Source organism: Impatiens glandulifera, chromosome 2, assembly GCF_907164915.1.
Source record: "Impatiens glandulifera chromosome 2, dImpGla2.1, whole genome shotgun sequence".
In the NCBI taxonomy this organism is placed as follows: domain Eukaryota; kingdom Viridiplantae; phylum Streptophyta; class Magnoliopsida; order Ericales; family Balsaminaceae; genus Impatiens; species Impatiens glandulifera.
Window position 1 is genome coordinate 40461230 of NC_061863.1, and position 18422 is coordinate 40479651.

At 30.1% G+C, this 18422-nt stretch overlaps 1 pseudogene; it reads left to right on the forward strand.

Annotated features, from left to right (window-relative positions):
* Positions 1-13870: 13870 nt before the first annotated feature.
* LOC124924672 lies at positions 13871-17311 on the forward strand (annotated as a pseudogene).
* The last annotated feature ends 1111 nt before the right edge of the window (positions 17312-18422 follow it).

The following is an 18422-nucleotide window of genomic DNA, read 5'->3' on the forward strand; positions in this document are numbered from 1 at the left end:
GCATCCAATCAGGTTTCGAATGAAGTTGGTATATCAGGGACAAACTTACAGACTTATAACCATCAAAGATTTGGTACCAAAGAGTCTTGTTCCATTGATTTTGATAATTCTAGTTTGGATTTCCACTTCACAGTCGCTGAATCCAATATAGTGTCAGTGGGAAAGAGTGAATTTGGTAATCAGGAGTGGGCCCATGTGAGAAGGAAGGGTGAGAAGCGAAGGTAACGAAGATTTCCTCGCCCAGGATCCCTGTCCTTCATGTAAACCCCCAAACCCACCCATGAGAAGACCGCTTACCTGTCATGGAAATACACTTACTCATTAAGTTAGATTTGTTTATATTATCTAGATTTAGGCCGTTAGTTTAGATTATTTGTTTGGTAGTTTGATTTAGATTTGTTATTGTTTAGATTAGATTTAGGTTAGTTTGTTAAATATATATGATTTTGTTAGATTTTGTTAAATGAATGATATATTTTGGTTATTGTGTTTGATTTAAGTTATATCAGATTTGGATTACGGTAATTTTGTTTGAGTAATATATATATATGAAATGCATTTAGGATGGATGAGTCATGGATGAGTATTCGGCGTACACCAGAGAAATTGTCCCGGCACGTGAGGAAGATGTGAGAAAAATGATGCTGGATTTGGAACAAATCCGATTGAGGGATGCAGACCAAATGCTTACTGAAATAAAGCGGACAAGGCAGAAATGGCGCAAAAATTGGAGAATCTCGAACAGCAACTTGAATTGTTGATGAGGCAGAATCAACCACTCCCTCCTCCCCTCACATCTACTAATTTCTAGATTATATTGTTTGATTAATTATGTATTATCTTTTCCGTACGAATGATTACATTTTTGTGTGTTTTTCTTTCATAATTATGAATTATTATTATCTTTTGGTTTTGGTTTATTAATGTTATTTAGGGTTTCTTTTCATTTATTTATTAGATTGCCTTTATTTGATAAAATTATAGAACATGGTATATTTTTAACAAAAAAAAGAGGGGTAATTTCAAAGGTTTCAAATAAACCTTTGGTTTTAAAAAAAAATCGAAGGGTCAAAACCTAAGATTTATTTGAAAACTTTCGGTTTTGTCCATTGATTAAAAAAAGTAGAAAAAATTCTAAGTGTTGTTGGGAAGGGTCAAAACCAAAGATTTTCAAATAAACCTTCGGTTTTGTCCATTGATTAAAAAAGCTGAAAAATTTCTAAGTGTTGGGGAAGGATCAAAACCGAAGGTTTTCAAATAAACCTTCGGTTTTGTCCATTGATTAAAAAAAGCAGAAAAAATTCTAATTGTTGGGAAGGGTCAAAGCCGAAGGTTTTCAAATAAACCTTTAGTTTTGTCCATTGTTTAAAAAAATTAGAAAAAATTCTAAGTGTTGAAAAGGGTCAAAACCGAAGGTTTTCAAATAAACCTTCGGTTTTGTCCATTGATTAAAAAAAGCAGAAAAAATTCTAAGTGTTGGGAAGGGTCAAAACCGAAGGTTTTCAAATAAACCTTCGGTTTTGTCCATTGATTAAAAAAAGCAGAAAAAATTATAACTGTTGGGAATGGTCAAAATCGAAGGTTTTCAAATAAACCTTCGGTTTTGTCCATTGATTAAAAAAAGCAGAAAAATTCTAAGTGTTGGGAAGGTTCAAAACCGAAGGTTTTCAAATAAATCTTCGGTTTTGTCCATTGATTAAAAAAAGCAAAAAAAATTATAAGTGTTGGGAAGGGTCAAAATCGAAGGTTTTCAAATAAACCTTCGGTTTTGTCCATTGATTAAAAAAAGCAGAAAAAATTCTAAGTGTTGGGAAGGGTCAAAACCGAAGGTTTTCAAATAAACCTTCGGTTTTGTCCATTGATTAAAAAAACAGAAAAAATTCAAAGGTCTTGTTCTCTTTGGGTTTTTTAAAAAACCCATCCCAAAACAATTTTCCAATCAATCACTTCTCAACAATCATATCACTCATTTCATTAACCAAAATACTAAAATACCCTCTATTTTAAATTATTATTTTTTATTTTATTCATATATATCAATACCCTTTAAGTCTTTTTACCAAAAATAATCATCACTTCCTCAAAATCATCACCAATCATTACCTTTTTCCCTCTCTAGGTTTTTTCAAAAACCCCAATCCGAACAAGGCCTAAGTGTTGTAAATGGTCAAAACCGAAGGTTTTCAAATAAACCTTCAGTTTTGTCCATTGATTAAAAAAAGCAGAAAAAATTCTAAGTGTTGGGAAGGGTCAAAACCGAAGGTTTTCAAATAAACCTTCGGTTTTGTCCATTGATTAAAAAAAGTATAAAAATTTCTAAGTGTTGAGAATGGTCAAAACCAAAGGTTTTCAAATAAACCTTCGGTTTTGTCCATTGATTAAAAAAAGCAGAAAAAATTATAACTGTTGGGAATGGTCAAAATCGAAGGTTTTCAAATAAACCTTCGGTTTTGTCCATTGATTAAAAAAAGTAGAAAAAATTCTAAGTGTTGGGAAGGTTCAAAACCGAAGGTTTTCAAATAAATCTTCGGTTTTGTCCATTGATTAAAAAAAGCAAAAAAAATTATAAGTGTTGGGAAGGGTCAAAACCGAAGGTTTTTAAATAAACCTTCGGTTTTGTCCATTGATTAAAAAAAGCAGAAAAAATTGTAAGTGTTGGGAAGGGTCAAAACCGAAGGTTTTCAAATAAACCTTCGGTTTTGTCCATTGATTAAAAAAACAGAAAAAATTCTAAGTGTTGTAAAGGGTCAAAACCGAAGGTTTTCAAATAAACCTTCAGTTTTGTCCATTGATTAAAAAAAGCAGAAAAAATTCTAAGTGTTGGGAAGGGTCAAAACCGAAGGTTTTCAAATAAACCTTCGGTTTTGTCCATTGATTAAAAAAAGTATAAAAATTTCTAAGTGTTGAGAATGGTCAAAACCGAAGGTTTTCAAATAAACCTTCGATTTTGTCCCTTCCCAAAAATATTATGTTTAAGGTCAGGACCGAGAGGTTTATTCAAAACTTTCAGAAATACCCATCAAAACCGAAAGTTATATATAAACTTTTGGTTTTACCACTTCATAATTTGTTAAATTAATTGGTTTTTCACCTATAATCTAGACTCCTAAATAATCTAATCAAGTGTGTGTTGTTTTTTAAAAATTAAGATTGTGTTTAATGTTAAAATGTTTATGATTGTGTTTGATTATGTAAAGAAGTGTATATATATGTTTGTGTTTGATGATTACATTAATGTGTATAAAGTTTGATCATATAGATTGTGTAATGTTTTAAGGTTATTAAATGTGTTTAATTAATGTTGTTCAATGTCATTAGAAGATTAAAAATCAATTAATTTAACAATTTGTGAAATGGTAATTCCGAAAGTTAATGGTATAACTTTTGGAAATACCCATCAAAACCGTAAGTTATACCATTAACTCTCGGAATTACCATTTCACAAATTGTTAAATTAATTGGTTTTCTACTTTCCAATCTAGACTCCTAACTAATATAATCAAGTGTGTGTTTTATTTTAAAAATTGAGATTTTGTTTAATGTTAAAATGTTCATGAATGTGTTTGATTATATAGAGAAGTGTATATAAATGTTTATGTTTGATTATCCTATGTATTTGTGTAATGTTTGATCATATGGATTGCGAAATGTTTTAAGGATATCAAATGTGTTAAATTAATGTTGTTCAAGGTTATTAGAAAGTGAGAAGGCATCTCATACCGTCTTCTGAAGTGGAAGGCATTAAGTGTTGACCAATTGGATTACATTTGGACTGCTGTGACGGTAATAATTATTACTTAATTATACATTAATCATTAAATAATTGTTTATAACATTTGAATGTTTTTATTTTCAGGATCCGTTCGAGGCTACTAATGGTCCTATTGACAATTATCGAAAGACCGGATTGGAACACGCCAAGCAGATATGAGATAGATGGCGCTCGGATTTGAACACGGGATATATCCGTGTCCATAAAGGAGACGAGGCGGCGATACTGGCCAATCCTCCACCAGACTACGATCGAGATGATTGGGAGTTTGTGTGTCGCAACCATTTCTTCACGGAAAAATTTAAGGTACGGTTTCATAATTCAAATAAAAGTTGATATTAATTATTCTAACTTCATTTTTTATTTAAATTTCAGAAAAACAGTAGTACAAATATTGTTAACAGGAAGAAACTCAAATTCCCACATCATACGGGAAGTAGACTGTTTTCTCAAGTTGAAGAAGAGTTGGTAAGTTATTTGTAATAACTTAATAATATAAAGATTGTTATTAATAATCATTAAATTGAAATTAATGATATTATTGTTCATTATTTGGATTGTATTATTGATACAAATAATCACTAAAGTGACAATGTTTGTTGAAATTTATTCAAGAAAATTTTGAAAGTTAGTATTTTGTAATTTATGTGATTATATTATTTAGCCCAAAGGCTGATAATTAATTGACGAAATTGCGTAAATATTTGTGGTGGTAAACATGTAATAATTATAAAGTCTTATTTATGTGAATAATTAATCCATCAAAAGATACATTCATTATTTGACATTTCTTATTATTAATGTTTGATCATTACACCAAAATACTATTAGAAATTAATATTACTTTCCAAAATAGGGTTGTACATGAGTCAAGCTATTCGTGAGTCACTCGTGAGCCGCTCGATCAAAGCTCGGCTTGAGCTTGACTTTGACCGAGCTCGAGCCGAGCTCGAGCCGACTCGTTTAAAATTCGAGTCGAGCTCGAGTTTATATAATTTGTGCTCGATGGCTTGTCGAGCTTTTTCGAGCCTAAGTATATAATATATAATTTTTTTAATTTAATATTAAAACTCAAATAATATATTTTTTCCATCTCTTACTCTTCAAAGTCCATATGAAGGCCCACAATCTATAATAAAACTCTAATTTCTAACATATTTATGACTCTTCATCTAACCTCATCTTCTTCATCTAAGCCTCTTGTTTCATTTTCATCTAACTTAATATCTTCTTCATCTAATGGCATTTTGTTTCATTTTCATCTAACCTAATCTTCTTCATCTAATCGCCTCTACTTTCATTCTTCCTTCATTTTCTCTTTGTAATTGACTATTTTTTCATTCTTCCTTCATTATTTTCTCTTTGCTCACTCTTTTTTCTCTTTGCTCACTCTTCACCTCTTTCATTCTTCCTTCATTATTTTCTCTTTGCTCACTCTTTTTTCTCTTTGCTCACTCTTCACCGTTTTTTCACATTTAATCTTTTCTTTATTCATTCTTCACAATTTCTTTAGCTATTAATCTCTTATTCTTTAGTCTTCACATATTTTTCACTCTTCATCTATTCATTTTCTTCTTTTTTGTCTTCACGATTTCATTTAGAAGAGGGTTTACAAGTAATTAAATTTATTTTCACTTTAATGATAACTATTGTTTTTATTTTTTTATTTAACTTTGATTTTTTTTACCTTAAAGAAATCCAACAACAAAGAAAAGAAAAAACTATTTTATTGGTGAACTCAGTGCATGAATATATAAACTTAGACTTCGATTATTCTATACATAGGTTGGATGAATATATAATAAAAACTTATTGGTTATAAAAAAGATTGTTTAAAAAAAAAGAGGTAAATATTTTTTAAAAATAAATTATATATAATAAAAGTGTATTATATATAATATTGAAAGAGATAAATAAGGTTTAATATATTATATATAATAAAAATAATATTAAGATATAATAATTAGTTTAGTATAAAAAGAAATAAAAATAGTTAATATTTTATTTATAATAAAAGTATATATAATAAAAATTTATATTGAAAAGAGATAAAAAAAAAGTTAATATATTATCTATAATAAAAATAAATATTATGGATATAATAATTAGCATATTATAATATATAATTATTTACGGATAAAAATAGTTAATATATTATATATAAAAAATATTTATTATATATAATATTAAAAGAGATAAAAAATGTTAATATATTTTATATAATAAAAGTATAATATATATACAGTAATATTTAAAGATATATATATTATATATAATATGTTGAGAAAAAAAGTTATATATATATATATATATATATATATATATATATATATATATATATATATATTATATATAATATGTTTAAAGAAAAAAATAATTTATAAGATTAATAATATATATTATAATATATAAAAATAATAATAAATTGTTGTTATAAGTTATATTCTTCCTATAATGTTTGAATCTTATTATACTTGCATCCAAATAAATTAAATATATATAATATCTAATAGTAAGAAGATTAAAGTAAGTTTTCATTATTGAATTCTTATGTTATATATTGAATTTTATCATTTATTTAATTAATTTTTCACTTTTTCAGAAAGAGAAGACATATCAATTGTTGTCGGTATCTACCTCTTAAAATAATTAAATTTTAATTATTTGTTTTAAAATTTATTTTTTATATTAATTATTTTTAAGATTAAACATTTCATATTATTGAATGCAGGTAGTACAAGTTGTACGTGTGTTATGATTGAAGAACATGAGTTAAAAAAATTAATATATTGAATGTTCAAACAATTTTTATAGTTTTGTACTTTAATTTTTGAATTTTATGTTTTAGAATTTTGATTAGTAATGGTGATTTAATAATGTTTTGAATTATTATGTTTTAGAATTTTGAATAGTTATGATTGTTTCATATTTTAATTTTGAAATATCATGTTTTAATTTATTAATTTGTATGAAAGTTTGATATTTTAATTTTATAAATAAATTTGGTTCGAGTTCGAGCTCGAATTGAGTTCGAGTTCGAGTTTGAGCTTGAAAATTAAATTTTTGTTCAAGCTTTCGAATCGAGCCGAGCTTGTAAGTAATATAGTCGAGTCGAACTCGAGTTCAAATTTATAAGCTCGTTCGAGCTCGAGCTCGAGCTTCAGCAAGCTCGAGCTCGGCTCGGCTCATTTGCAGCCCTAGTCCAAATACTTGATATTAATGTTGTATTGAGTATTTTGAGATGGGATAAATCATTATTTGAATTTAGTTGTTACTTAAGTTTATAAATGTGAGTAATTAGTTTATTAAATATTCTAAGTGATTAAGGGCTATAATTTTTTTATTATGTCAAGTTAAAGATATATTTTTTTTAGACGAGACTACAATATTTTTTTTTGAAGATGTTGAGTTTGAGGGGAGAAATAATTTTGTCTTTAAAAATAATTTAGATCAATAATTCCTATTGTGGAAGATTTGATTTATATCTCAAGTATTTTGACATTGATAAGGATTTTATTGATATTGATGATAATGATAAAAAACCAAGAGTAACAAGACAATATTATTAAATTCATTAAGTACAAACTCAATAACCTCAAAATCAAGTGTCTTTATGACAATCTAGTTTAATTGAATTTCTCTTTAAGGACAATTTATGGTACTCGTTGCATATTTTAATATGGAGCTTCACCAAAAAAAATATTAAGGGTTTTTCAATAGAGACATTAAAAAACAATTTGTTGCAATGAGAAAATTTTGTGTTGAGAGATCAAATTAATATAGTTTTCAAATTAAAGAAATTCATCTATAGACTTAAAGAAGCGTCTCGTTAGTGATACCATAAATTTCACAAAATAACAATTCTCTCTTTTGATTTTGAGATGAATTTAATTGATAATTTGTGTATCACAAGTTCAGTGGGAGTACACGTCTATTTATGGTTTTATATATGGGTGACATTTTGTTTGTCATAAATTTTGCTTGGCATTAAATAACCAAGAGTTATGAGATATTTGAAAAGAACTAAGAATTAAATGCTCACATATAGAAAGTCGGAAAGTCTTGAGAGCATTGAGTATTCTGACTTTGATCTTACGGGATGCCAAAATAGTATGAAATCCACTTCGGGTTATATTTTTCGCAAGCTGGTTTTGTCGTTTCTTAAAGAAGTGTCGAACAAACACTTAAGCATCATCCAATATTGTAGCGGAATTTGTGACATGTTATTAGTAATCAAATTAAGTAATATTGATATCAAGTTTCTTGTTATGAAAGAAATGATACAAAGTGGATAGATTTCTATAAAATATTTATGTACAAACTCTGTGGTTATAAACTCATTGACAATGATTTTATCGCCTAATGTCTTTCATGAGAATATTGCTCGTATGAGTATCATAGAGATCGACGATCTCTAACTTCAGTGGGAGTTTATAGTTTGGTTGTCTTTCGGTTTAGTTATTTTATAGATATTTATAAAGTTTCTTATTCTGATCAGAAATTAAGTATTATTCAGTTCATTACACTTTGTATAATTATGCTTAAAGTATGATCTCACTAAAGTCAAGTAGGACTAGTTGAAAATTGACATGAATAGATCTCCTTTCATGAAATTTTCATTCATCACATTCTTGATATAATTTGTCAATTAATTGTATTGATTTATGTGATCATTGTTGGTTCTAGTTGTTCTTAAATACAACGACGAACTCTTTGGTCCTATATTGATATAATTAATTGATAAAATTGATTATACAAGATATGATTGAGATGACATAAAACCTCAAGCGCATTATGGTTGATACATTTATTTTTTTACATACGTGACCCAGTGAGAGATTGTTGAAATGTTTAGGGTCACTAGTATAATAAATAATTGTGCAAATGTCATTTAATATAAGCCAAAATAATGTGATCTAATGTGAAATTAAGTTTATGGCTTATATGTGTATTTTCCATTAATATAAAGTGAGGATACCTAAATGACATTTCTAATTTCATGAAGGGGCTAAATTAGAAATGACCTAAGTATAATAACTAACTTATTGTTGATTATATGTAATGGTAATTGTCTCCATTTGAAGTACGACCAATTCTCCTTTGTCTCCCCATCAACAGAGAGAGAAATCTATTGACGTATTCATCGAATAGAAAAATCATTCCATATAAGGAAAGTTTAAAGAAGGAGAATAAAGAATCATTCAATCCATGCAAAGTCTAAGAAAGAAAAGATTCATGATTCATCAATTTAAGGTATGTTTCCGCTGCTTTCAGATTTTAATTTCTCATACATTAAATTAGGATCTAATTAGGATAATTTTAACATCAATTTCAAATTTGTTAATAATTCTGATTAATCAAGAAAAAAATATTTTATTTTAGTTTTGTGTACCTGAATAGATTAATTGAGTATAATTTGATGGATCTCTAAGATCTAATTATTATTTGTAAAAGGTATAAAATTTAAATGAAATTCTTGTAAGAAGTAGGTTTTTTTTATATGTAAGTGAAATGAATATGTAAATGTGGAATGTCTCCATTTTAAATTTTGTAATTCTCTTTATCCAACTAACCTTTTTTTAAGAAATATCAAATTAATTTGTCATGATTTATTAAGTAGGTTAACTTTTAGTTTTGTAAGTATTGATTAGTAGCGATTATAACATTTGTTGGGGGTTAAATAACATTTATTATAAAGTTTTTGATATAATTTGTACCTAATATAAGTTTAGGAACCTATAAGGATTGAAGAAACAAATAGGAATGTATCTTTGTCCCTGGAGTATGGTTTGTCTCCTATAGGGTGTACCTAGCGTCCACGTTCTCGACCACTACGCCAGGGTTTATTTATAATAAATAAACCTTTATTTATAATAAATAAACCTTTATTAGACTTAAACTACTTCTTAGAATATATAGAGAGTAATATATATATACAACACCCTTATACAGTACTTTCGAATAGTACCTATCTCATTTAGAAAGAAAGAGAAAATATTTTTCTCTCTCTTTTATTTTTTTAAGATATATTTTTTCTTTCTTTTCAAATGAGATAGGTGCTGTGTAAAGGTGCTGTATAAGGGTGCTGTATGTATCATTACTCTTATATATATAAAAGTTAATAATACTATTGGTCTTGGACTAGCCTAGGGCTAGGTTTCTCGGTCGAGGTGTATAAACCTCTCGGTCCGGGGCTAGCTCTAAGCTAAGTTCCTCGATCCTTGGTCTCGGGAGTCTCAGTTCCGGGTCTGGATGGAAGCACCTAGAGCATTCAATGAGAATCCAGTGCTGATCCAACGCGCGCGGTTGCGGCTGTAGCTTCTTCTCCCGGTTTCGGCTACACCGGATTAGAAATTTATTTTTGTTTTAAAACCTTAAGGGTTTGTTTGAAATTGATTTTTCTTTCACCATTTTGGCTTTAAATTTGATCTTTTTATATATACACAAAATATTAAAATAAATATGGAAAATATTTTACCAATTTTTTATTTTATATATATTTTTAAATTTAAATAAAAAAATTTCTTTAGATGAAATGGATACAACAATTTATCAAAATAATTTATTTTTGTCTTTTAATTTTTCTAAAATTATTTTGAGACATTATGTGTACAATATTTATCTCAAATAAATGTTTTTTTATTTTGGCCTTAATCCTTAATTAATCTGATTAATTAACACATTAATTAATTCTATTAATTGTTTTAAATAAGTTTTTAGCTACGGAGTTAATTACTTTGATCTTATTTATTTAAAAATAATTCAAAATAATTATTTGAATATTATAAATTGGAGTGTAGATTTTTAGTACTTACAAAGGTGTAGAATAATATTATTTTAAATCACAAAAAATTTAAAATAAAAACTGTAATGTGACAGACAAGTGAGACATTGTGTGGTAGCCCTTTTTTACGTGTAACCAAGCACAAAACTAAGAATAAAATCTCTAAAATACGTTTGAACACATAAAATATTTTCTTTCCTAATTTCATAAGTCGTAACACTAGTAAAGAAAATGTAAATGGTGATCATCTACATCGATTGGTTGTAACATCAATCTGTAATATTAAAATAATAACGATTGGTATTATAATCAATCGGTATTATTCTAATAATATCGATTGGTGTTACATTTAATCGGTAAAAGACCATTAAAAATACCATTTGGTTATAATACCAATTGGTATAGCCCAAAATATCTCTAGAGAAATGGCGGCAATTTTGTCCGCGTTTATTAAGTCATAATATCGATTGGTTATAATACTAATCGGTATTAATGAATTCATAGTACCAATTAGTTATTATACCAATCACAATTTCCCAATTAATTATCAAACCCAAGAGCAACTTCTTTCTTCTCTTCTTTCCCCCTTTTCGAAACCTTCTCTCTACTACCGTCCCTTATTGAAACTGATCCCTTTCCGAAGTCGATCAAATTCCATAATCAATCTCCCCTTTCTCTCTTCATTTCGGATCATAAACTCAATCTCAGAGGCATCACATACAAGTATCTCTTTCAATCTCTCCGAATCAATATCTCATTCTCTCTTTTTGTTTGGTCTAGATCTTGATTAAATTGTTGTATAACATAAGTTTTGACTATTAGCGTTTGACGATTAGATTTAAGATGAATTCATAATTGTTGTGCTGGGTTGCATTCGTAGTTGTTGTGTTGAGGATTTTCTTTCTTAAACATTTTTCAGGTATCCATTGTTCTATAGTTTTACATAAGTGACATTTTTATTTATAAAAAAAAAAAATTATCCTTTGTGATATAGCTATTGTAATGGTAGTCTCTTTTGTTTGGCAACCAGATCTTCTGCTACCAATTTTCCTGTTCCCCTGTTGCGGACCAATCAAAATGCAAGATTATTATTATATTAATAAATTAAAGTTGAGTTGAAATGAAGAGAGAACCCGGAACCCGGATTCAATTCTGGGTTCAACACAAACGTCGTTAAACGGAATGTAGAGATACAGTATTGAGTGAAGCATACTTCTCTCCAGGTGCCATGTAAAACAGAATGTAGAGATACAGTATTGGGTGAAGCATATTTCTCTTCAGGCGCCATGTAAAAAGTGAAGCATACTTCACTTCAATTAGTTTATATGCCAAAGGTTCATGTAAAACCTCCAACACATATATGTAAAGACATTTTAGAGTTCATGTAAAAACATTTATTCATTCATGTATGTAAACCCATTGGAGAATGTGGAGAGATTGTTTTCAGTGAAGCATACTTCACTTTAAGCGACATATAAAACAGAAGTGAAGCATACTTCACTTTAAACACCATGTAAAATGGAAGTGAAGCATACTTCACTTTAAGGAACATATAAAACAGAATTGAAGCATACTTCGCTTCAAGCGCCATGTAAAACGGAATTAAAGCATACCTCACTTCAAACGCCAAGTAAAACAGAAGTGAAGCATACTTCTCTCCAGGGGCCATGTAAAACAGAATATAGAGATACAATATTGAGTGAAACATACTTCTCTCCAGGCGCCATGTAAAAAGTGAAGCATACTTCTCTCCAGACGCCATGTAAAAAGAGAAGCATATTTCTCTTCAGGCGCCATGTAAAAAGTGAAGCATACTTCACTTCAATTAGTTTATATGCCAAAGGTTCATGTAAAACCTCCAACACATATATGTAAAGACATTTTAGAGTTCATGTAAAAACATTTATTCATTCATGTATGTAAACCCATTGGAGAATGTGGAGAGACTGTTTTCAGTGAAGCATACTTCACTTTAAGCGACATATAAAACAGAAGTGAAGCATACTTCACTTTAAACACCATGTAAAATGGAAGTGAAGCATACTTCATTTTAAGGAACATAAAAAACAGAATTGAAGCATACTTCGCTTCAAGCGCCATGTAAAACGGAATTAAAGCATACCTCACTTCAAACGCCAAGTAAAACAGAAGTGAAGCATACTTCTCTCCAGGGGCCATGTAAAACAGAATATAGAGATACAATATTGAGTGAAACATACTTCTCTCCAGGCGCCATGTAAAAAGTGAAGCATACTTCTCTCCAGACGCCATGTAAAAAGAGAAGCATACTTCACTTCAATTAGTTTATATGCCTAGATGTTCATGTAAAACCTCCAACACATCAATGTAAAGACATTTTAGCGTTCATGTAAAAACAGTTATTCATTCATGTATGTAAACACATTGGAGAATGTGGAGAGACTGTTTTCAGTGAATCATACTTCACTCCAAGCGCCATGTAAAACGGAATCGAAGCATACTTCACTTTAAACGCCATGTAAAGCGGAAGTGAAGCATACTTCACTTTAAGCGACATATGAAACAGAAGTGAAACATACTTCGCTCCAAGCGCCATGTAAAATGGAAGAGAAGCATACTTCACTTTAAGCGACATATAAAACAAAAGTGAAGCATACTTCGCTCCAAGCGCAATGTAAAACGGAAGTGAAACATACTTCACTTCAAGCGCCATGTAAAACAGAAGTGAAGCATACTTCACTTCAAGCGCCATGTAAACAGAAGTGAAGCATATTTCACTTCAATTAGTTTATATGCCTAGAGGTTCATGTAAAACCTCCAACACATCAATGTGAAGACATTTTAGCGTTCATGTAAAAACATTTATTCATTCATGTATGTAAACCCATTGGAGAATATAGAGAGACTTTTTTCAGTGAAGCATACTTCACTCCAAACGTCAAGTAAAACGGAAGTGAAGCATACTTCACTTTAAGCGTCATGTAAAGCGGAAGTGAAGCATACTTCACTTTAAGCGACATATAAAACAGAAGTGAAACATTCTTCGCTCTAAGCGTCATGTAAAATGGAAGAGAAGCATACTTCACTTCATGCGACATATAAAATAGAAGTGAAGCATACTTCACTCCAAGCGCCATGTAAAACGGAAGTGAAACATACTTCACTTCAAGCGCCATGTAAAACAGAAGTGAAGCATACTTCACTTCAAGCGCCATGTAAAACAGAAGTGAAGCATACTTCACTTCAATTAGTTTATATGCCTAGAAATTCATGTAAAACCTCCAACACATCAATGTGAAGACATTTTAGCGTAATGTAAAAACATTTATTCATTCATGTATGTAAACCCATTTGAGAATGTGGAGAGACTGTTTTCAGTGAAGCATACTTCACTCCAAGCGTCAGGTAAAACGGAAGTGAAACATACTTCACTTTAAGCGCCATGTAAAACGGAAGTGAAACATACTTCACTTTAAGCGCCATGTAAAACAGAAGTGAAGCATGCTTCGCTCCAAGCGCCATATAAAACGGAAGTGAAACATACTTCACTTCAAGCGCTATGTAAAACAGAAGTGAAGCATACTTCTCTCTAGGTGCCATGTAAAACAGAATGTAGAGATACAATATTGAATGAAACATACTTCTCTCCAAGCGCCATGTAAAAAGTGAAGCATAATTCACTTCAATTAGTTTATATGCCTAGATGTTCATGTAAAACCTCCAACACATCAATGTAAAGACATTTTAGCGTTCATGTAAAAACATTTATTCATTAATTTATTAAACCCATTAGAGAATGTGGAGAGACTGTTTTCAGTGAAGCATACTTCACTCCAAGCGTCAGGTAAAATGAAAGTGAAGCATACTTCACTTTAATCGCCATGTAAAACGGAAGTGAAGCATACTTCACTTTAAGCGCCATGTAAAACAGAAGTGAAGCATACTTCGCTCCAAGAGCCATGTAAAACATAAGTGAAGCATACTTCACTTCAAGCGTCATGTAAAACAGAAGTGAATCATACTTCTCTCCAGGTGCCATTAAAACAGAATGTAGAGATACAATATTGAGTGAAGCATACTTCTCTCCAAGCGCCATGTAAAAAGTGAAGCATACTTCAATTCAATTAGTTTATATGCCTAGAGGCTCATGTAAAACCTCCAACATATTAATGTAAAGATATTTTAGCGTTCATGTAAAAACAGTTATTCATTCATGTATGTAAATCCATTGAAGAATGTGGAGAGACTGTTTTCAGTGAAGCATAGTTCACTCCAAGCGCCATGTAAAACGGAAGTGAAGCATACTTCACTTTAAGCGCCATGTAAAACAGAAGTGAAGCATACTTCACTTTAAGCGACATATAAAACAGAAGTGAAGCATACTTCGCTCCAAGCGCCATGTAAAACGGAAGTGAAGCATACTTCTCTTTAAGCGCACATATTAAGGTATAAAACCAATTTTTCCGCTGCAAATTCTTTTATAATAATATATATATAAACCCTAATATCATTTTATATTATAAAAACTTCCTTCCGATTCATCTCTCTCTCTCTTCAAACTTCTGCCTCCTTTCATGGCGATTCGAATCCGGCTCCCCGTCTACTAGAATTTTTTTGTCAAGAAGATCGAAAATCAGTCTAAAAAATCGTACGTACACCAAAATCATTAAGTTTTCTTTGTATTTATGAAACCCTAGGATTACGTACGCACAATAAGGTCGTTAATTCGTTCATATTTATGAAACCCTACTCTGAAAATGTCACGTTCAATGAAAATCCTTCGTATTTAGGAAAACCTACTTAGGGTTAGGTTTAATTACGGTTTTGTATATTATTTCCACGAAACCCTAGTTACTGATGTAGGAAAAACTTATTTTTGTTATTAACGAAACATATTTTTTGAATGTGTAGGCAACAAACAACGAAATCGTCCCAAACACTATAGGCAAAGAATGATTTTTTTGCCTCAGTTAAATATCATGGACAGGAGGAGTATATATGTTGTGAGATATGTGGGAATGTAGGGTATAATGAATGTTTATTATTTGTTTTACTGTGATTCTTAACGACATATGTAAGATAAGATCATTATGCCCGTCTATCTATCATTTTTATTATATATCTGTTATCATTAATAATCTACTTTAGGTATATCAAGTCTCTTTACAAAGATGCAAAATTTTCTACTTCATCTCTTCAATAATAACAGAAAGGCATATGTTGGCCAATGCACTTAAGGACACGGATAACCAACATTTTCTATTGCTTTCTGACAGGTGAGTCAGATTGGTTTGTCTCCTGTATATCATGATTTCATATCCTTGAGGAACATGTTGATCAATTTTTGTTTTGTTTTCTTTTGCAGTTGTATACCGTTGCATGATTTTAAATATGTCTACCGCTATTTGATAAATTCAAATATCAGTTTCATTGACAGGTATGTGACATGTTCTTAGTCATATATATTACAAGTACAAAATCATATACATTCAATTGCATTAGAATTTGAATTATAATTCCAATTTCAATTCTAGTTGAAGAAAACATAGCCATATTTCTTTAGAGGGTTATTTATTACGGTTGGTATCTGATTAAACAAAATTTTTGTTTTCCTTTAGTGATGCATGTTCTTTGTGTGTTCAGCTTTGACGATCCTGGGCCACATGGAATCGAAAGATATACAGAGCACATATTACCTGAAATTGAGAAGAAATATTTTCGAAAGGGTTCGCAGGTAATGTGAAACTCTTAAGATGTTTAAGTATTCAGGCTTGGCTTCTGTAATGTAGATCAAACTCATCCAAAGATAAATTTCGTTGTTTACATGCTCTTCGGATGCTGCTCAAATGATTTTATTTATTAGTGGTTCACAATGAAGCGTCAACATGCAATTGTGGTGATGGCTGACAGTCTGTATTATAATATATTCTGGGATTACTACAAGGTAATTTTTACTCTAAATAGTTGTAATAAATTGAGAATATTGGTCTAACTCGGATGTTGTCCCATCTTTACACAGCCGAGATTTGATGGAAGGAACTGTTGTTCTGATGAGCATTACCTGCCCACATTTTTCTATGTGAGGGAGAATAATATTTTTCTTCCTGAACTCGCTGAATCAACAGCACCTTTAAGATTATAATTTCTTATTTCAATTATTTTACCATGTATTATTGTATAGATGCTTGATCCGGGTGGGATTTCCAATTGGTCAGTAACCCACGTTGATTGATCTGAAAGAAAATGCCATCCAAAATCATACGAAACACAAGATATCACTTATGAACTCTTGAAGAATATCACTGTAGGATTTACAATGTGCATCTTTATTGGTTGTCTTATGTTAATAATAATAATAATGTGACTTGTTTTCTTGTTGTTGCAGTCGATTGATGTAAGTGTGCATGAAACAAGTGATTAAAGGGTACGTGTTAAGATTTTTTACTTTATTTTTTTCATTTGGAGGCGAATTTGTAAAGAAAATAAGATCGTGTGGTGTGCTGTGTTGCAGAGGGTTCAACAGTTGAGAGCTTGCATATGGAACGGAATGTAGAGACCTTGTTACTTGTTTGGAAGGAAATTTATGCCTGAAGCACTTGATAACTTGATGGATATTTTCTCAAATTACACATCATCAGTATAAATAGGAAAACCATCATCGATTTTTAATTCTTTGGTTGGGTCAATGTCAACAACAGTTGGTTGGTTTATGACCATCAATCACCACCTTCATTCTTCCTTCTTTTGTGTAGCTAAGCTTATGATTACGCTGTGAAGTAACGCGTTAAATCACTTACAGAAGAATAGATGATGATGATTTACAAGAAGGATATTGTCAAAAAAAACATTATCTCATTGTTCCTTTGGGGTGGTCAAAATTGGTTTAGCTTTGTATTATTTATTGTAATTTGTAAAATGTGTCTTTTACAAATTGGATTGAACTAACATCCCTCCTCTATTTTGAAGATGCAACACCATCTGTTAGAGCAGTTTGAGGGTGATTTGTGGTTCCAGCCACAGTTTTGTGTTTTCCTTATTTAGCCCTAGTTTGAGAACACTTCATTTGTGTTATTAGCATATGGAGTGTATTATTTTTTCTCTCTTAATTATCATGAACTTTAATGATAGATTCTAAATGTGTCCTAAACTTTGATAATTTATTCAAGGGGAGTATAATTCCCTTTCATTTTAAATAAGTTAATTGTGTGGTGATGTACTTTGTTGTTTGTATACCGGTCTCCACAAAGTAATCTTCTTCTTCAGCTTCTATCTCAACAAAATTGACATTTCCTTCCCAGTTAGGGCACTCCCATTCGAAATGCCTAAACTTATTACAGCCATAGCGCTTTAATCTATTAGGGATTTATCATAAGATCTTCCTTCATCTATACGAATCTCATGTATACTATCATAATGTTTGACAAAATCACAAGTACTAACTGATATGTAGTCTGATTAGTCTGCTCTCACTTATCATAAAGATGTTCTAAAGAATTTGGGTTGAATTCAATATATAAATCGTTATTAATTTAGTTTGTTAGAAAATAACCGGTAACTATATTTGAGTTTGAACAATTATAAAATTAATTATTTATTAAAAAAAAATCGAGAATCTCATATGAATATTGAAATATATATTAACTATATATGTATTAACTAATTAATAATACATTTTTTTAAATTCAAATTCATCTGTATTTCAGTTTCACTTGTTTTCAAACAAAACTGTCTAATATTTTTGTGTCCAATTTCCTTTTAATTATGTTTGTAGTTTGTATTATTTCTACATTTCTTTCTTTTATGGACCACTCCTCCATAAAGTAAAAAAATAATCATTTCAAGCTTAAGGAAAAAAAACATCCTCTCTTTATCTCCATACTTCAGGAG